This window comes from Talpa occidentalis, unplaced genomic scaffold (assembly GCF_014898055.3).
Source record: "Talpa occidentalis isolate TD23 unplaced genomic scaffold, MPIMG_talOcc4v2.1 talOcc4.11, whole genome shotgun sequence".
Taxonomy (NCBI): domain Eukaryota; kingdom Metazoa; phylum Chordata; class Mammalia; order Eulipotyphla; family Talpidae; genus Talpa; species Talpa occidentalis.
This window is the reverse complement of record NW_023601104.1, coordinates 63060640-63080735: the sequence shown is the minus strand read 5'-3', so window position 1 is coordinate 63080735 and position 20096 is coordinate 63060640. Positions and strand designations below refer to the sequence as shown.

Sequence of the window (20096 nt, the reverse complement as noted above, 5' to 3'; positions counted from 1 at the left end):
GTGTAGAATGCACTGCTGAGAATTCTGTTGGGGCTGTCAATATAAAAGGTGGTTCTCCTAGGTTCCTCCCCCTAGAGTAAAATTAAAAAAAGATTAATTAGGAATTTTTGGTCTCTTTCTCGAACAATCTTAAGGAACAGAGGAATGACTTGAAAGGAATTTTAATTTTTAGATAATACAGTGTCCATTTTATAATGTAAATGTAATTTCTGATGGAAGGGTAGTTTCATTAAACATTTTTCTGTGTCACATTTTTGTGACTGATCTGTGTTTTTCACTCGTTTCAAGCTCAGTTTAATTTTACGTTCTTCACATAGTTAAATAACTGTTAACCATATTGAGTTTTATTGTCTGTGGTTGCTGTTAGTCAGTTAAAGGCATTAAGAATGTTCCTCCACATTTGGTGTTTTGGGAGTGAGCTGATTAGAGACTGATTTTAGCCATGTCCTCCTGCGCTTTGAAATGCATTTTCCAAGGGCCAGTCTTTAACTTTCTGGTATATTACCTTGTCTCTCTTATGATACACATTGAACTGATTAGCATTTTGCTGATGAGCTGGTAAGTGTATGGTGGGGAATGGAGTCCATTATGTAGACAAATTGACATTCTAATATATGGATAATACTGGAAACAGAGAAGTGTAATGGTTTGAATGACTATTTCACCAGTGCTCTGTGAGACCCTAATGGAATAGCAGTCTCTTGTAACAAGATTTCTCCGTACACGAGACGCATGTTTATATATCTTGGCAGAGCTGGGGGGAACATAAATTTAATCTGTGAACTCTTTTTTTTCATGCGGCCCATCTCTGTGCAGTTGACATATCAGTTAGATATCTGTGAGAACTAGATGCTAATCTCAACTGTGCCACTGAGGAACTGTGGGGTCTCAAGTGGTCACTTAACTTCACTGGACCTGGTTTCCTTATCTGTGGGAAGAATTTAGATTTGGTTGATTTCTAAGAACCTTTTCAATTTCCAGTTAACATGAGCCTGATAGCATCCCTATGGTACTAAACGGGGGAAAGACAAACTAAACACGTTATAGTAAGAGCTAGTGGTATTAAAGTTACAGAGAGTTTGCTTAAACTCTCACCAGAATTTTACTCTCAGTTGCAGTCCTTTGCGTTCATTATTAAAATCTATCCCACAATCATCCTCTTAGCAGTGTGGGCCTATACTTCGAGGTAGGTAAGGCAGGTGCGGGGTTATGAAGGGGAAGGATGGCAGCTTGTCCCCATGAAGCCTATGTCACTTCTCCTTGCTCTTTGGTCTCCTCTAACAAGATTTGGTGTTTCCACTTTACTTACTGTAAATAAATCTCCTTATAGATGTCCAGTCTGTCTTCTTTCTCACACCTAAATACCAGTCCATTTATTATAGGAAATATGCAGGATAATAATCAGGATTTGCTGTGAAATGTAAATGAACCTTAACATCAGTCCTTTGTCTTCAGATTCAGCATGTCCAAACATGCTTCTTGTCTGAATAACTTTATCTTGTTTAGGAGAGTGTTATTTAAGAGTACTTCTGAAATCACACTGGTCTGGTTTCATATCGTAAGCTCTTTTTAGTCTACCTTTATGGCCTTTGACCAAGTCATTTGGTTTTCTCACGTCTAAAGGAGGGATTAAAATAGTAATCATTGTTTAGCATTTTTGTGACAATTAAATGAGAATATGTTAAGTGTTACTGGGATATACTAAATGTTCAGTAAACAAATATTAGATGATAATGTCATCCATTTATTACCAAAGCTAGTTTTCCTCTTCACCATCCAACTGCAAGATCTGTGATTCTAACCTATATCTCCCTCACATTCGTTTTCTCCTTTTAAGCTCCTGCCTTAGGTCAGGTCCTGCGTCTAGAATATTATGGTAAATTTCATTCTGCCTGGCTCTTTTTTCTTTCTGACTCTTTCTCCATAATCCCATCATACTTACATTCGCAAAGCAACCTAAGTGAGAGCCAGTTACTCTTAGCACATGTTGGGAACTCCCACATTTCTAAATAGCCGAATGTCACCTTCTCCTCAGACCCCAGCTGATCTTTCACATTTAAAATTGGTTGCTCCAACACAGTGTCCCAATGCATACGACAAATTAGAAAACAGACAGTAGGGAGTAGAAGAACCACACGCAACCTAACAACTCCTCAGGAAAAAAGCACACCACAAAAAGAAAACCACCCCCCAGATTGCAACGACAGTAACTTGGAAGAACTTCTGAGCCTTCCAGAAAGAGAATTTAAAATTGCCGTGATTAAAAAAATGACAGAACTCATAAAGGAAAACAATGATCAGAAGAAGGAAATTGAGTCCCTAAAGGGGGAAGCAAAAGAAACGCAGGAGATCAAAGAATTAATGGAGGAACTAAAGAACTCTGGGAAAAGCAATGAAAGCAGAATAGAGGAAATGGAAGAACGAATAAGTACTCTTGAAGACACAGAAATAAAAAGAACCAAAACAGAAAAGGAAAGAGAAGTACGAAGGAAAAAGACCGAAGAAAGACTTCGGGAACTATCTGACTCCATGAGGAAAGGAAATATAAGAGTTATAGGAATTCCAGAAGGAGAGGAGAGAGATGTAGGAACAGAGAAAATATTCCATGGAGATAATTGAAAGAGACTTCCCAAATGCGGAAGAAGGAACTGAAAATTGATATACAAGAAGCAAGAAGAACACCAAACTTCCACGACGAAAGGAAAAATACAGCAAGACACATAATAGTAAAGCTCCCAAGAATCCAGGACAAGGAAAAAATAATGAAGCTGACAAGAGGGAAGAACAAGATAACATTCAAAGGAAAACCAATCAGGCTGACATCAGACTTCTCTGAAGAAACACTACGGCAAGGAGAGAGTGGAGGGGACATAGTCAACAGACTCCAAGAAAACAGATGCCAACCAAGAATACTCTATCCCGCAAAGCTCTCCTTCCTCTATGAAGAAAGAATAAGGACCTTCCCAGACAAACAAACTCTGGAATTTCATTAAGACTAAACCCCCACTCCAAAAAATACTACAAGGAATCCTAAAGCCAGAACCTCAGAAGGATGAATAACAACGAAAGAAGGCCAAAAAAAAAAAAAAAAGTTATTAAAAGAATAAATAAATAAAATCAAAGGAAAGACAAACACAATGGCAAATACAAATGCTAACATATCAATATTAACTCTAAATGTAAATGGACTAAACTCTTCAATAAAAAGACACAGAGTTGCAGCCTGGATTAAGAAACAAAACCCAACCTTTTGCTGTCTCCAGGAAACACATTTAGCTACAAAAGATAAAAATAGGCTCAAAGTCAAAGGATGGAGGAGGAAAACAATCCTACAAGCAAATGGACCAAAAAAGAAAGCAGGCGAACAGCTATACTTATATCAGATAAAACAGACTTCAAACTCAAAAAATAAAAAGAGACCCCAATGGTCACTACATTATGATCCGGGGACAATACTTCAAGAAGAAATAACACTCATTAACATATACTCACCAAACGAGGAGCACCAAAATATATCAGACAACTGTTGTCCTCTCCTGAAAACAACATCAGAGAAAACACATACGTAGTGGGAGACTTCAACACACCACTATCAACAATGGATAGATCAACAAGACAAAAAATAAGTAAAAGAAACTAAAGCTCTAAAATAAGGACCTAGACATTTGGGCTTAACAGACATCTATAGAACACTAAACCCCCCAAAAAAACGGAGTACACATTTTTCTCAAGCGCACACGGATCATTCTCCAGGATCGATCACATACTGGGGCACAAGACAAACATCAACAGATACACCAAGATTGAATCATAATCAACCATCTTTTCTGACCATGAAGGCATCAAACTAGAAATAAACCATAAAAAGAAGGCAAGGAACTTTCCTACCTCATGGAGATTAAAAACCCACTACTGGAAGACCACTGGACTAAGGAGGAGATCAAAGAAGAAATTAAAAAATTCTTTGAATTGAATGACAAGGAGGACACCAATATCCTAAATGTATGGGATGCAGCAAAAGCAGTAATAAGAGGAAAATAATATAGCAATAGAAGCTCACATCAAGAAACAAGAAAGAATTCAAAGAAACAACCTAATCTCGGCTCAAGATCTAGAAAAAGAACAACAAAAAAACCCCAAAACCAGTAGAAGAAAAGAAATAATAAAAACAAAGCAGAAATAAATGAAATTGAAACTAAAAAAAAAAAATCCAAAAGATCAATGAAACCAAGAGCTGGTTCTTCGAAAAAATCAATAAAATAGATAAACCCCTAGCCAGGCTCACAAAGGAAAAAAGGGAGAAAGCACAAATAAACAGGATCACAAATGAAAGAGGAGAAATCACAACAGACACAGCAGAAATCAAAAGAATAATCAGTAACTACTATGAACAGTTATATGGAAACAAGTTCAAAAATCTAGAGGAGATGGACAAATTCCTACAACTCTACAATCACCCAAAGCTAGATAAAGAAGAAATAGAACACCTAAACAGACCAATTACAAGCAGCGAAATTGAAATGGTAATCAAAAACCTCCCCAAAAACAAAAGCCCAGGACCTGATGGATTTACAAATGAATTCTACCAAACATTCAGAGACGAATTAGTGCCTATCCTTCACAAACTCTTCCAAAAAATTGAGAAGGAAGGGACAATACCAAACACGTTCTATGAATCCAACATTACACTAATACCAAAACCAAATAAGGACAACACAAAAAAAGGAAAACTACAGGCCAATCTCCCTAATGAACACTGATGCAAAAATCCTCAATAAAATTTTAGCTATCAGAATCCAACAATGTATCCATAAGATAATTCACCACAACCAAGTAGGATTCATTCCAGGGACACAAGGATGGTTTAACATCCGAAAATCAATCAACGTTATCCAACACACCAACAAAAAGAAATGTAAAAACCATATTGAATATCAGTAGATGCTGAGAAAGCTTTCGACAAAGTGCAACACGCATTCATGATAAAAGCCCTTGAAATTCTGGGATACAAAAGGAACATTCAACATCATAAAGGCCGTCTATGACAAGCCAACAGCCAGTATCATTCTCAATGGTGAAAAAGCTGAAAGCAATTCCATAAGATCTGGAAAAGACAAAGGAGTCCACTCTCACCACTGCGCTTTCAATATAATACTGGAAGTCCTAGCCAGAGCAATAAGACAAGAGAAAGACATCCAAGGAATCCAAATAGGAAAGAAGAAGTCAAACTATCACTATTTGCAGATGATATAATATACATAGAGAACCCAAAAACTCCACAGAAAAAACTAATTCAACTCATCAATCAGTTCAGTAAGTGGCAGGATACAAAATCAACGCGCAAAAGTCAGTAGCCTTCCTATACACAAACAATAAATCTGAAAAAGAAGAAATCAAAAAAAACCATCCCTTTTATTATCGAAACAAAAAAATCAAATATTTGGGAATAAATCTAACAAAAGAGGCAAAGGACCTATACAAAGAAAACTATAAAACACTGTTAAAAGAGGGCCTCCCCGGTGGCGCAGCAGTTGAGCGCTGGGTTGCGAAGCTGCCCGCAGCCTCTGCAGTGCCGGTTAGATCCCCGGCTGCTCCCCGGCCACTGGAAGAGGGTCCCACATGGCGCACGGACCTCTCCTGCCGCCCTGCTCCCGCAGTGTACTTCAGTCCTTCTGCCTGCTCTGCTCCCCGCTCTGGCTCTGGTGAATTCTCTCACCCTCCCGCGCTTCTGACTGTACTCGGTGCTTGTATTAAAAAAAAAAAAAAAATCTTTAAAAAAAAAAAATAGAAGAAGACACAAAGAAATGGAAAGACATCCCCTGCTCATGGATTGGAAGAATAAACATTATTAAATGGCCATCCTACCAAAAGCAATATACAGATTCAATGCTATTCCAATCAAAATTTCAATGTCATTCTTCAAAGAAATAGAACAATTATTGATGAAATTCATATGGAATCACAAAAAACCCCGAATAGCCAAAGCTCTCCTGAAAAAAAAAGAAGGGAATGGAGGCATCACACTCCCAGACTTCAAACTATACTACAAAGCCATAATCATCAAAACTGCATGGTATTGGAACAAGAACAGACATACAGACCAATGGAATCGAATAGAAAATCCAAAAATAAACCCACAGATTTATGGTCAACTAATCTTTGACAAAGGAGCAAAGACTATGCATTGGAGCAAAGAAAGTTTGTTCAATAAATGGTGCTGGGAAAACTGGGTTGCTACATGCAAAAGAATGAAGCTTGACCACTACCTCACACGATACACAAAAATCAACTCAAAATGGATTAAGAACTAGACATAAGACCTGAAACCATAAAATATATAGAAGGAAATATAGGCAAAACATTACGTGATTTGCACATCAAAGACATCTTTACAGACACATCACCCAAAGCAGTGATAATGAAGGCAAAGATCAACAGCTGGGACTACAAAGAGAAACCCCACCCACTGGGAGAACATTTTTGCACACAACACTAATGATAAAGGACTGATCACAAAAATCTGCAAAGAGCTGATGAGACTCAACACAACAAAGAAAATAATCCAGTCAAAAAATGGGCAGAAGAGCTAAAAAGAAACTTCTCTGAAGAGGAAATGCAAATGGCCAACAGGCATATGAAAAAAATGTTCAACATCACTTGCAATCAGGGAAATGCAAATCAAAACTACCATGAGATACCATCTTACACCAGTGAGAATGGCACATATTAAAAAAACTAGCAACAACAAATGTTGGCGAGGGTGTGGAGAAAAAGGAACTCTTCTGCACTGTTGGTGGGAGTGCAAACTGGTCCAACCACTATGGAGAGCTGTGTGGAGATTTCTGGACCTACTAAACATAGAGCTTCCATATGATCCAGCAATTCCACTCCTAGGTATTTACCCAAAGGACACAGAAACATCAATTCCAAAGAACACCTGCACCCCTATGTTTATAGCAGCACTATTTACAATAGCTAAGCTTTGGAAACAGCCCAAATGCCCAAAAATAGATGACTGGATCAAGAAGATGTGGTACATATATACCATGGAATATTACTCAGCATTCAAAAAAGATAAACACATGCAATTTGCAGCATCATGCATGGCGCTGGAAGGGATCATGCTCAGTGAAATAAGCCAAAAAGAAAAAGAAAAATACCGGATGGTCTCACTCATAGCAGGAATCTAGAAAACTTAAATAAGGGACCAGGAAAATGAATAACTATAAGAAAGTGAAAATCAAAATCAACAAAAAACTATGAACCAGAGACACTTTTGGGGGGGTGAGGGGCAGGAGGGGAGGGATTGGGTCAGAATGGGGGGGGGTTGCAATTGTATGGGGAATATAAAAATAAAATTTATTTTTTAAAAATAAATAAATAAATAAAAAATTGGTTGCTCCTGGGGCCTCCCCAGTGGTGCAGCAGTTGAGCGCTGGGTTGCGAAGCTGACTGCGGCCTCTGCAGCGCCAGTTCGATCCCCAGCTGCTCCCCGGCCACCGGAGGAGGGTCCCACATGGCGCGCAGACCTCTCCTGCCGCCCGCTGCTCCCCTCAGCAGTGTACTTCGGTCCTTCTGTCTGTTCTGCTCCCCGCTCTGGCTTTGGTGAATTATTTCACGCTCCCACGCTTCTGACTGTACCCCAGTGCTTGTATAAATAAATTAAATAAATAAATAAATAAAATTTTTTTAAAAATCTTTAAAAAAAATAAAATAAAATTGGTTGCTCCTGTGGCATTATTTTCTTATATGTTTTTACCTCATGTGTGTCTCAGTTGGACTTTTGAGTTCTAGGATGGGAATTCTTACTAATTTTATATTATCATGACCAGGTGTAGTGCCTGGCACATGGTGTTTGTTATTTCATTTCTTGATTACTACTTGAGGAGCCACACTCTTCATTTTGCTTCCTCTTTCCTTTTCTTGACTGTCTGAGTAATTAAAGAGACAAGAACAAAATGGCACATCCTGAAAGCAAGGGAGGAGGATTCTCAGCATCCTCAAGTCTGAAATTAAAAGGAGTTTGGGAGGAGAGAGATCCAAAAGGGTGAGAATAAGGAGCTTTTTTTAAACATTTATTTTTATACAAGAGCTGGGGTACAGGCCAGAGGCGCGGGAGGGTAGGAGGACTCACCAGAGACAGAGCGGGGAACAGAAAAGGCAGACTGAAATGCAGTGCTGCGGGGAGCAGTGGGCGAGACAGGAGAGGTCTGCCACACCATAGGGGAATCTCCCTGGCTGGCCGGGAATCAAACCTGCGCTGCAGAGGCTGCGGACAGCTTCACAGTGCTGCGCTCAACCTGCTGCACCACCGGGGAGGCCCCCAGAAAGGAGTTTTTAAGAACAAAAGATTATGTGATTTAATAGTGAAGTTAATAATTAATGTCCTTTACATATTCAGTGGCTATTAGAGATAGTATTATAGAGATAATGTTCAAAATGTAATTCTAAGCATTGATTTTACTGGCAAACCTTATTTTTACATGTTATTGGCAATAGCATCTCAGAAACATTAGGAGAATTAGATATTGTTTCAGGAGTTGGAGGGGAAAGCAGAAACTAAAATTCTACTCTTGTCAGTAGCTTAGAGAGGAAAGAAACCTTGGTTTAATACAACAGCTTGTATCTGGGAAAGAGAAAGGCAAGTAACTCCTGGAGTTGGTGGAAAGATGACTGGGAAGTAGCCAAGTGCCAAGCTTTAGCAGGATGTTGGTGCCTCCCTCACATCAGCAATGTTCCCTTCCCTCCTCTCCAGCCTACACTCTGCTGGTGTCACAGTAGCAGCTTTCCTTACATTTCATGTTGAAGCATTGATCGTGTATTCCACAAGAAGCCTGATGATACGATCAGTGTGCTGTACTCCTAATCATACACTTTGGGCTCTTTTAGTTGGATAACAGCCTAATTTGGAAACCGTTGTTTATGTTGTGTCTGGTGAATCTGAATTCTAAGGCTTATAAATGAACTTTAAAGACAGTCATTTTGCATTAACAGGGATTGTCCTGAGCAAAGGAGTTCATCCTTTTTAGATGCGAGAAAGAAAAGGAAGTCACTTGGTCTGATTACCCACATCTAGGGGAATCCGTTGCACTTTTTCTTACTATAGAGCATGTTTGACTGCTGAACTTGAGGAAGATAAAATGGATTTTTTAAACATACAACTCAGTTAATTTTGTATATTTTTCTTCTTGATTTGATAATCATTTCCTTTTTAGATTAATGTTTTCTTAGAGTAATGGAGGATCTTAAAACTTTTCAGTATGAAGATTCATTTATCAACTGTTTTATGCCAGGTGCTAGAAACACAGTAGTGATCAAGTAAACATAGTCCTTGCCTTTTCAGAGTTTGTAGTCTAGTGGGGAAGAAAGACACCTCCCTTTCCCATGAAAAGCAATGAAAACAAATTTTGGAAAATGGTGCCTTAATGTACTGCAGTAGAGTAGTGAGGGACATAGGACATTGGAGTGCTCATCTTAGGGTGGCTAAGAGGCTTCTTTGAGAACACAGATTTTAAACTAAAATTCAAAAGATAAAAGGAAATTAGACATTCAAAGAGTGGAATAGCATGTCCAAAACGGAGGCATGAGAGTTTTACTTCATAGACTGTTGTTGGAATAAGGAGAAGGCAGGTGTGGCTAAAGCAGCCGAAGAGTAGCACAGGATGAATTCAGAATAGACATGCCATATTATGTGGGACTTTGTAAACTAGAACGAGGCATTTGGATTTTATTCGAAGTGTCGGGGGGAGCTGGTAAAGGATTGTTAGCAGGGGAATGACATGAAAGTTCTGAATAGAGCACTTCGGCTGTTGCATGCTAAGCAGTGAATGTTATCAAGGAGATGAGGATGCTGCTCCAGTAGTCAGCAGAAGAAATGGTGACCTGAAATGGGGGAGCAGTGGAAGTTACTGGGATGGGAGTGGAAGGTTTTCATGTGGGAAGTAGGGTAAAGAGAAAAATCCATTATTTCTAGCTAAAATAACTGGGTTTATGGTTAGTGCTATTTAGTAATGAGAGGAGAAAATTGGGTCACATTTTGGATATACAAGCATATTTCATTTTGTTGCTTTAATACATTTCACAAATAGTGTGTTTTTTATAAATTGTCAGTTTGTTGCAACTGTCAAGCAAATCCATTGGTGCCATTTTCCCATAGCATGTTACTGTTTTTGTGTCTCTGTCACATTTTGGTAATTCTTGCAGTATCACACTTTTTCGTCATTATATCTGTTATGGTGGTTTGTGGTCAGTGATGAATGTTATTACTGCGTTTTTGCTGTAATTGTGTGTAATGGGGTGCCACAAATCACCTATGTCAGATGATGAACTTAATGAATAAATGTCGTGTGTGTTCTCACTAATCCACTGACAGTGGGTCCCCATATCTTTCCCTCTCGTTGGATCTCCCTGTTCTCTGAGACACAATGATATTGAAATTAGGCCATTTTTTATCATCTTATAGTGACTTCTAAGTGTACAAGGGAAAGGAAGAATGGCATACTTCTTACTTTAACTCAGCAGCTGGAAATGATTACACTTAGTGAGGAAGCCATGTCAAAAGCTGACATAGACCAAAAAGATAGGCCTTGGCATCAAACCGCTACATTGTGAATGCAAAGGAAATACTCTTGAAGGAAATGTTTAAAAGTGACTTCAGTGAAGACAAGGATGATAAAGTGAAATAGCTTTATGGTTGATAGGGAGAAAGTTGAATGGTCTGGGGAAAAGATGAAACCAGCTACAACATTCCTGTACCAATGCCTAATCCAGGGCAAGGCCCTAACTCTCCTGGTCTATAGAAGGCAGAGGGTTGAGAAAGCTGCAAAAGAAAAGTTTGGTGCTCACAGAGGTTGGTTCATAAGGCTTAAGAACAAAGTTGTCCCATAACATAAAAGTGCAAGACGAAGCAACAACTGCTGATGTAGTAGCTGTGCAGGTCCTCCCGAAGATCTAGCTGAGACCACTGATGGAGGTGGCCAGACGCCAAGAACAGATGTCCAGTGTAGATGAAAAGCTTTATAAAGAAAGATGCCCTAAAAAAAAAAAAAAAAAAAGAAAAGAAAAGAAAAAAAGATGCCCTCTAGGACCTTCATGCTTAGAGAGAATTCAATGCCTGGTTGCAGAGGACAGGCTGGCTCCCTTTTCAGGGACCAGTGCAGCTAGTGAGCTGAAGTTGAAGCCAGTGCTCACTTACATTCTGAAAATCCTAGGACTCTTAAGAATGATGCTACCAGTACTCTGCCTGTGCTCTACAAATGGAACCGCAAACCCTGGATGACAGCACATATGTTGGCAACATGGTTTACTTGAAAATTTGAAGGCTACTCTAGAGACATACTGCCCAGAAAAAAAACGATTCCTTTCAAGGTATCACTGTTCATTGAAAGTGCACCTGGTCACCCAAGAACCCTGATGGAGTCTTACCGGGATATGGATGTTGCTTTTGTGCTTGTTGACATAACATCCTTTGACTGTCAAGTCTTAATTATTTAAGAAATACATTTGGCGCAAGGGGTTAAGATGCAACCTAGGAAGCTATCTGCAGCCACTGTAGCACCAGTTCGATCCCTGGCCAGGGAGCTGCCCATATGGCGCAGCAGACCTCTCCTGACTTGCCCACTGCTCCCCTATGTGTATTTTAGACAGTCGCCTGTTCTGTTCCCCACTCTATCTCTGAGGACTCCTCTTACCTCCCCCCCCCCCACCTCTGGCCTGTACCCCAGCCCTTGTATGCATAAATGAATAAATCTTAAAAATATATATGTATATATTTCATTAGGCTCCAACTGTCACAGACAGTGATTCCTCTGTTGGGTCTAGGCAGAGTCCATTGAGAACCTTCTAGAAGTAAAAAATAAGTTTAAAAAAGACAACAGAAAAAAGAACAAAAATCAAAAAAGAAACCAAAACAAAGTATAAAAAGAGAAACTTCTAGAATTAATTCACCATTCTAGATGCCATTGAGAGCATTTGTGTTTTATTGAAGAAGTTCAGAAATCAACATGAACAGGAGTTTGAAAATGCTGAGTGGAGAAAGCCACTGCAGATGTAGCAAGAAAACTAGAATTAGAAGTAGTGTGTGAAGAGATGACTGGGTTGCTGCAATCTTGTGATCACACTTTCAAGGAGGAGGATGAGCAAAGAAAGTGGCTTCTTGAGATTGAGCCTACTCTTGGTGAGGACGGTATGAACACAGCTGAAACGACATCAAAGGATTGGGAATATTACCGAAACTTAATGCATAAAGCAGTGGCAGAGTTGAGAGTATTGACTCCAATTTTGAAAGCAGTTTTGTTGTGGGTAAAATGCTGTCTAATAGCCTCCTGTGCTACAGAGAAGTCTTTTATGGAAGGAAAGGTCACTCGATGTGGCAGATTCCATTGTTGTCTTATTTTAAGATATTTCTACAGCCACCTCAACCTTGAGCAACTAACATCCTGATCAGTCAGCAGCTATCATCATCAAGGCAGGAACCCCCACCAGCAAATCATTATGACTCACTGAAGACTCAGATGGCACTTTTAATCAGCACAGTATTTTTAAGGAATATACTTTTTTTTTTTAAGATTATTTTTTTTAATACAAGAGCTGGGGTACAGGCCAGAATCACGGGAGGGTGAGAGGATTCAACAGGGACAGAGTGGGGAGCAGAGCAGGCAGACGACCGAAATACTGCTGAGGGGAGCAGTGGGCGAGACAGGAGAGGTCTACCCGCCACGTGGGATTCTCCCTGGCCGGCCGGAATTGAACTGGCACTGTGGACCCTGCACCACAGTGTGGCGCTCAACCCGCTGTGCTACTGGGGAGGCCCTGGAATGTACTTTTTAAAAAAGATTTATTTATTTATGCAAACACTTAGGTACAGGGCAGAGGTGTGAGGATGAGAGGATTCACCAGAGACAGAGTGGGGAGCAGAACAGGCAGATTTACTGAAATACACTGCTGAGGGGAGCTGTGGGCAAGACAGGAGAGGTCTGCTGCGCCATGTGGGTTAGTTCCCTGGCTGGGGATTGACCTCGAACTCATGCTGGAGTGGCTGGCGATAGCTTGATAGGGCTGAGGGGCTGAGAATTAACCCCTGTGCCACCAGGAAGGCCCAAGAAATATACTTTTTTAAGGACATGCTATTACTCACTTATTAGATGTCAATATATTATAAACATAGCTTTTATATGCGGTAGAAACCAAAAAACTCATGTGACATGTTTTATTGTGATAGTCACTTTATTTGGTGATTTGGAACTGAACCTGCAATACCTCTTTGGTATACTGAGCTGCATGCAGATGCCTTAGATGCAGGTGGAGATGTGTGATTGGCAGTAGATGTGAGTCTGTGCTCCAAGCGGAAGTTTTGGCTAGCGTTATAAATTAGGAAGGTAGGTTATTGATGCCTTTGATGGCCCTGGGAATGGATGAGCTACCAAGAAGCCATGTTAAAAAGAGGTATACGGTTCTAGAAGGTGGCAAGGGCCGCAAGCACTGGTAGGGGTATGTGTTTCAGATAGACTTCTTTCATTGTAACACTGACCCTGATGGTTACAAAGGTAAGGTAAGGAGGTTTGTAGAGTTGGTTAGCATGTAAGTAAAAGATTACCAATCTAGGGATTACCAATCTAGGGCCTCCCCGGTGGCGCAGCGGTTGAGCACTGGGTTGCGAAGCTGCCCGCGGCCTCTGCAGCGCTGGTTCAATCCCCGGCTGCTCCCCGGCCACCAGAGGAGGGTTCCACATGGCGCGCAGACCTCTCCTGCCGCCCGCTGCTCCCCTCAGCAGTGTACTTCGGTCCTTCTGCCTGCTCTGCTCCCCGCTCTGGCTCTGGTGAATTCTCTCACCCTCCCGCGCTTCTGACTGTACCCAGTGCTTGTATTAAAAAAAAAAAAAAAAAAAAAAAAAAAAAAACTTAAAAAAATCTTAAAAATAAAAAAAAAATAAAAGATTACCAATCTTTTGTTTTCAAATGGAATTCATGTTGTCTACAGAGGAGGAGGAGGATGATACTGGTGAGTTTGTGGAGGGTTGAGAAGTTTGAGATGCATTGGTGGGCAGAGAAACACAGTGGATTGCCTGGTGATATCTAGTACCTTTTTGACCATGATTTGATAGTTCACTTTGCATAGTTGTGAAGTGAAAAAGAGGAAAATGCACTAAATTTGGTCAGTGGGTGTTTAGATGGAATAGGTAAACGGTGTAAAGTGTTTCAGAGGCTAGGAGGACACTAACCTATGATGTTGTCTGGTCTGGTCAGTTTGAATGACTTGCAGCAGTGTTACAAACAGCTGCTTCATCGCTTTGTTGACTAGCACACCAGGATGGAAGTCTTCTTTGCTATCAGTAAAGACAGGTTAAACTCTTGACTATGGTAATGGTTATACCACCTCATACCAGGTTCAGGGGGTTGCTAAAAGAAAAGAAAATCACCGAAAGTGTTAATATTAGCAAAATACAAAGTTAATCTATTTACCAAAAATAAGGCATGTGTCCAGAAAACTTGTGCACTTACAATTTAAAGTCAAAAAATGCCTTGCCATAAATTATCAAATGTAATACAAATTTTGGTTTATTGAAGTTATGCGCATGCTAGGCAAATGTTACATTTCCTTCCTGAATGAAGATATTTCTTAATATGGAGCTAGAAATCTGAGCTACTTAAAAGTAACATCTTGGCTACTGTTCTTTCAAAACTCTTACTGCTGAGTTAGTCAGCAGTAACTGAGTTAGTCACTTATTTTTAAAATATGGATACTTAAGAAAAAAGTTATTTGGCTAACTTTAGTATTTTCTTAACTTTGTAAGCATTTAAACATTTTTTTAAATGGAACCAAGTAATTGTATTTTAGAAATCCATTCCAAAACAAGTAATTATTGCAGTCTTATTAGGAAAAGATTGTTGGCTTTTATTGATAGTGTATCATCTTTGCTCTGCTCCTAATTTCTAAAGTGTAAGCTGGCATAAAGAGTAGCATAAATTTTTCACTGGGGCAGAAAGCTATTTGTTTTTCTCTTGTGACTTATGGAGTGGTGAATGCTGTAATACTAAAGACTTTTGGTGGAATAAGCAACATTTGCATACTTTGTCCCCAAGGTTAAAACACTAAGCCTTCTATTCCTTAGAATACACATGGTATCTTTGTAGAATAAATATACAATCACTTCTTGAATTTGAGGAGCATTCAGTTAGTCAAGGAAGAAAATTTTTATTGACTCAGATAATGTTTTAGCCATTTGCAATTTTAATCATGAATTTGAGTGCCTGTCAGATACTATTATTTTTATGTGCAGCAGAGCACAGTGTGATTGGATCTATTAAATAAGGGAGGAATGCAGGAATAATTCTTTCCAGAATCCCGGCAAGATGTTTTGAAAAACTGACATATGTTACCAAAATTTATTATGGAAGCAAGACCTTTGATGGGGCTATTAAACCATAATCTTAGGTAGTTCTTAATTTCAAATAATGATATTCCTTTTTTTTTTTCCCACCTAAAGAAGGAGAATAAACAGTGACTTCATAATAGTACATTTCCCCCTTAGTTTTTCTTTCTGAGAAACTATGGTATGGTATGTTGCTTCTGAAACTCTAAATACAAAAATTTTAAGTCACAGTATATGAAATCAAAGGAGGTTACACTGTATCTGGAACTAACTGAAAATCATAATGGAAAAATTGACTTTTGGGCCTCCCTGGTGGCGAGCGCCGAACTGTGAAGCTGTCCGCAGCCTCTGCAGTGCCGGTTCGATCCTGGCCGGCCGGCAAGAGTCCCACATGGCGCGGCAGACCTCTCATGTCTCGCCCACTGCTCCCCTCAGCAGTGTATTTCGTCAGTCTGTCTGTTCTGTTCCCCGCTCTGTTTCCGGTGAATCCTCTCACCCTCCCGTGCATCTGGCCTGTACCCTGGTTATTGTATAAACATAAATAAATCTTTAAAAAAAAATTGACTTTGAATATTTTGTTAAGCATGGTCTCCACCCTGAATTGGTGATGTGAGCCTTGCTGACTCCTACCATGGAAAGTGCCAGGCTGCTGGTTAGCTTTGTGGGTGGGGGTGGGGTGGGGAGGGAGAGGTGAAGGGAGAGACATTCAGTTGTCTAATGCTAAATTTGAACACCAAAGCTGGTTTCATTCTGAAAATAGCAGATGTGTTTATTTAGAACATGGTCCCAGGCCCAGATTTTGATATGGAGGAGTTAATCCAAAGTTTTAGAATATGCAAATGCAGGAAACTTCAGTAACTATTTATAAACCCTAGAACTCCCCTACCCCATACAAACCAACCATTCTTTTACTAATCAATAGCATTTTCTTTTGCTAGTTATTTATTCATAATTGTTTACAGATGTCTTTTCCTTCTAAAGTCAGTCTGCTTTTCAGCAAGGGGAACACAAAGGTGTGTGTTGATAGCTGAAATCTACTGTTGTACAATGTTTATACAAGTTACAATTGCACAGTGTGACCTGTTATAACACTCTGCTGTAGACATGCTCTGCTGTGATATACTTGACACTTTTAGTACTTTCAAAATCTCCTGCATTGAGATAGACTGACTGACACACACACACACATTTGTTTGGTTAAATATTAAATTGCTGTTGGCGCTTATGGTTTCCTAAGTGAATCATAAATTGGTATTCTCATTTTTCTCAGGATTTTGATCAGTATATAAAATGTTTTGCTATTTCTAAATAGAATTGGTATAGGGCCTACCTGGTGGCACAGCGGGTTGAGCACCACGCTGTGAAGCTGTCCACAACCTCTGCAGTGTGGGTTCGGTTCCCGACCTGCCGGGAAGAAACCCACATGGCTTGGCAGACCTCTCCTGTCTCACCCGCTGCTCCCTTTAGCAGTGTTCTTCAGTCAGTCTGTCTGTTCTGCTCCCTGCTCTGTCTCTGGTGAATTCTCTCGCCCTCCCGCGCTCCTCTGACCTGTACCCCAGTTCTTGTATAAATAAATAAATCTTAAAAAAAAAATAAATAGAATTGGTATAGTCTTACATTCCCGGAGCGGAAGTACTCTTCTTTTCAAAAATAAGATGCATAGTACAATACACAGCAGTACCAAAGCAGAATTTTCTGGAAGGTGGGAAAACATTGTCTTGTATCTTTAAGAGAGCCCATTCTAGTGTCAGAAGGTTTTGGTATGACACACTGATGCTGCTGAAGGGGAACCAAGTTAAAGAATGAGAGTTCTAAATAAGTTTTTAAGTTTTACAGGATCATCCCAGTCACTGTTTAAATGATTCCATAGTGGGTTTCCTCTCTTTAAAACAAACTAAAAATACTCCTTAGGCTTGGTGTCCTTTTGCTGTCCATCTCCCTTCCAGTATTCTGCCACCCACTGTAACAATGTTCAGGAAAAGTTGTATATATCCCTTATTTCTACTTCCTCACTGCCCAACCATTGTAGATGAAACTTTCATTTTCACCCCCACATTAACCTCTTGGATGATTGCTCACTTAACACTTGTGTCTGTGTACCCTTACCCCTGCAATTCTTCAAAATTATCAGTGATAATTTTTAATCAAATCACTCCCCTGCTTAAAATCAATTTCCAGACTCCCTCCCAGAGTGTTCTGGGCTGGGTCCAGCATTGTGTATTTGAAAAGTTGCTCAGCTAATTCTAATGCTGAACAAGCTCTAGTGGATTCTCTCATCCACATAATAAAATCTATAAAGCTTTGTGACTTAACAAGGCTCCTACATAATTCTCTGACTGTATCCTACTAATTTCCTCACCTCCTCTATTCTAGTCATATTAGCCTTCTTTAAATATGCCAGGACTTCGTTCTGCTCATCACCGATCTCTAGCTCTGTAATATTGCCACCTTACACATTGTACGTGTTTAATAGAAACTTGTTGAATAATATTTTATAGATACCATTCTAATTCTATGTAATGATTACCCTATAATTAACACTGATGAAATTAGTGTTTTGAGCCTTCAAGAATGCTAAAAAAATTCTTTATTTGTCTCTTGGTGTGTGCAGTATTGTCACTTCTGATCTTTTCTGTACCTTGATTCTGCTTTTGATTTATGCAATAATTCTTTTTTGCTGTTTTCTATGGGTGAAAAAGACTGGTCTTACCAGTTGCCTGCCAGTTAAGAGATTTTCTTTCTTTTTGTGGTAAACAAACTACTCATTGGGTGTAGAGTACATAATCTTTGCATGGCTCATATGCTCTTCCTCTCTGTGTTTGTTCTTGGTGGATGTTGAAGGACTGTCATTTGGTGTGGAAAACCAAGGTGGATTGATGGGAAGATCAAATGTTAAAGAGAATGCGGTCAGAGTTTGAAGGCTAATTGTGGGAAAGGTGAAATTTCGTTATATCTGCATCATACAAAGTTTTCCTGTAAAAGTTCAGGTAGTAAATTTTTGGACTTTGTAAGTAATAAATAAGATCTCTGTCACAATTATGACTGTAATGTAGAAGAACTCTGTGTGACCAGATCAGTGTGATTATGTTCCATGAAGCTATGGAACCCGAATGTAGAATTTTATATAAAAATTCTATAAAATATTGGCATGTCAGAAAAGTCATGCTTCATGACTTTTCTAACAACCCAGTAGTATTCTTTTTGACTTTTTAAACACACCCCAAGCATTTAAAAGTTATAAAAACCATTTTTTGTTGTTGAGCCGTACAAAACTGGCAGAAAGCAGTTTTTTGCCCTTGGGAGGCTGTTTAGTTTGCTAATTCCTAGTTCACAGTAATGGCATCCTTGGGCATTTTTGACTGGAGAAGTCTATAGTCCTTTTAACACCCCGTTTGCAGAAACTGTCTTTAAACTTCTGTTGGTGATGACACACTGCCTTTTTATCAAGTTTACCTGTGATTTTTATTTCAAAGAGCTACTGACCAGGTTGATGCCTCTGTGTAAGCACCTTTTGCTGGGCTACATTGAAACTGCCCATTATTGTCTTTGCGTTTTGTCCTGACACTACTATAAAACAGCTGGTTTTCATCTGTTTTAATAAGTATTTCTTTCAAGCTTGTAACCTGCAGTTGAGGCTCCTACCCCGGGGCACTTCGCTGGCACCTGTCAAGGACAGATCCCAGACCTGCTTGGCAGTTTCTTTCCTTGAGCACAGGAATCTTGTTTTGAACAAGTGCAGAGTGGCCAAACCCAGGCCTGGCAGCCAGGAAGTGCTGGGAATTTACTGGCCCTGGGAGCAGCCCTCAACCAAGGAAGTAGATAGGTACCACTGCTTTCGCTTTCCTTAGTGGGAAAATTCTAAAGCATGTTCTTCGTGATTTCTCAGAGGTCTGAAGTAGAACTAAGCTCCAGTTAATGAATACTTCATAGATTTTTTTCTCTGTCCATCTCATTTACCTAATCCCCTTTAAGTATGCGTCCTGGAATATGCAAGCTCATACACCAATGTTCTTATCTCAAGATTACCTTTTGGGGAAACCCAGTGATTTAAGTCCGTGTTTACTGACATCGTCATTATCATCACCATCGTTGTCATCATCATGAAATAGCTTTTCCTCCCCGATCCCTTCCCTAGGATGTAGCTTCATTAATGGTTGACACTGGCACCAGAGTGTAGCAGAAATGAATGGATTGAAGCATTGGAAAGAAAGTATTCTATGTCTGCCTTCTGTTAATTCAGGTCAGCTCAGCCTGACTATTTGTTTACTAATTCTTTGCAAATTATTTTTTTTCCTGCCCTGGTTTCTCTAATCCTGAAGAAAAAAGTGAGTCCTTCCTCTATAACATGTGACTATCTACCTCATAGTATATGAAAAGGTACCAATCTTGGTTGCCTTAGTTGCCAGATTAGATTTACTGTTTCTAAAAGTTTGTCAACAAATTCTATGCTGGAAAATAATTTAAGATGCAAGATACTTTATACATTTTGTCACAATTAACTGAGTAGTTGTAAAGTAGCTGTTATGTGTATTTCCGCAGCTGAACATTAAATAACATAATTGGTCCTTCCCAAAACAAATATTGACACATCAAAATGGGAATATAATCTCAAGTAATTATAATTCTCCCACTCCAGTACTTAAAATTTTTTTCAACTTGTAATGTTTCTTATATAATGACAAGTTCAGTGATACCAGGTAAATTTTACCATTGTAGAAGGTGTTTC

The 20096-nt window shown here is 39.5% G+C and overlaps 1 protein-coding gene and 1 long non-coding RNA gene across 7 annotated transcripts in view; one reads left to right on the top strand and one right to left on the bottom strand.

Moving 5' to 3' along the window:
- The window catches only part of FERMT2 (FERM domain containing kindlin 2), a 78074-nt gene that overhangs the window by 17119 nt on the left and 40859 nt on the right, over window positions 1-20096 (top strand). The window lies entirely within an intron of this gene.
- Window positions 11975-20096, bottom strand: part of LOC119239099 (uncharacterized) — a 108388-nt gene continuing 100266 nt past the window's right edge. Inside the window, exons 5-6 of the long non-coding RNA XR_008550022.1 lie at window positions 14219-14396; window positions 11975-12196 (exon numbers count right to left, since the gene is read on the bottom strand). This is a non-coding gene — a long non-coding RNA (uncharacterized LOC119239099). The remainder of the gene's footprint in view (window positions 12197-14218; window positions 14397-20096) is intronic.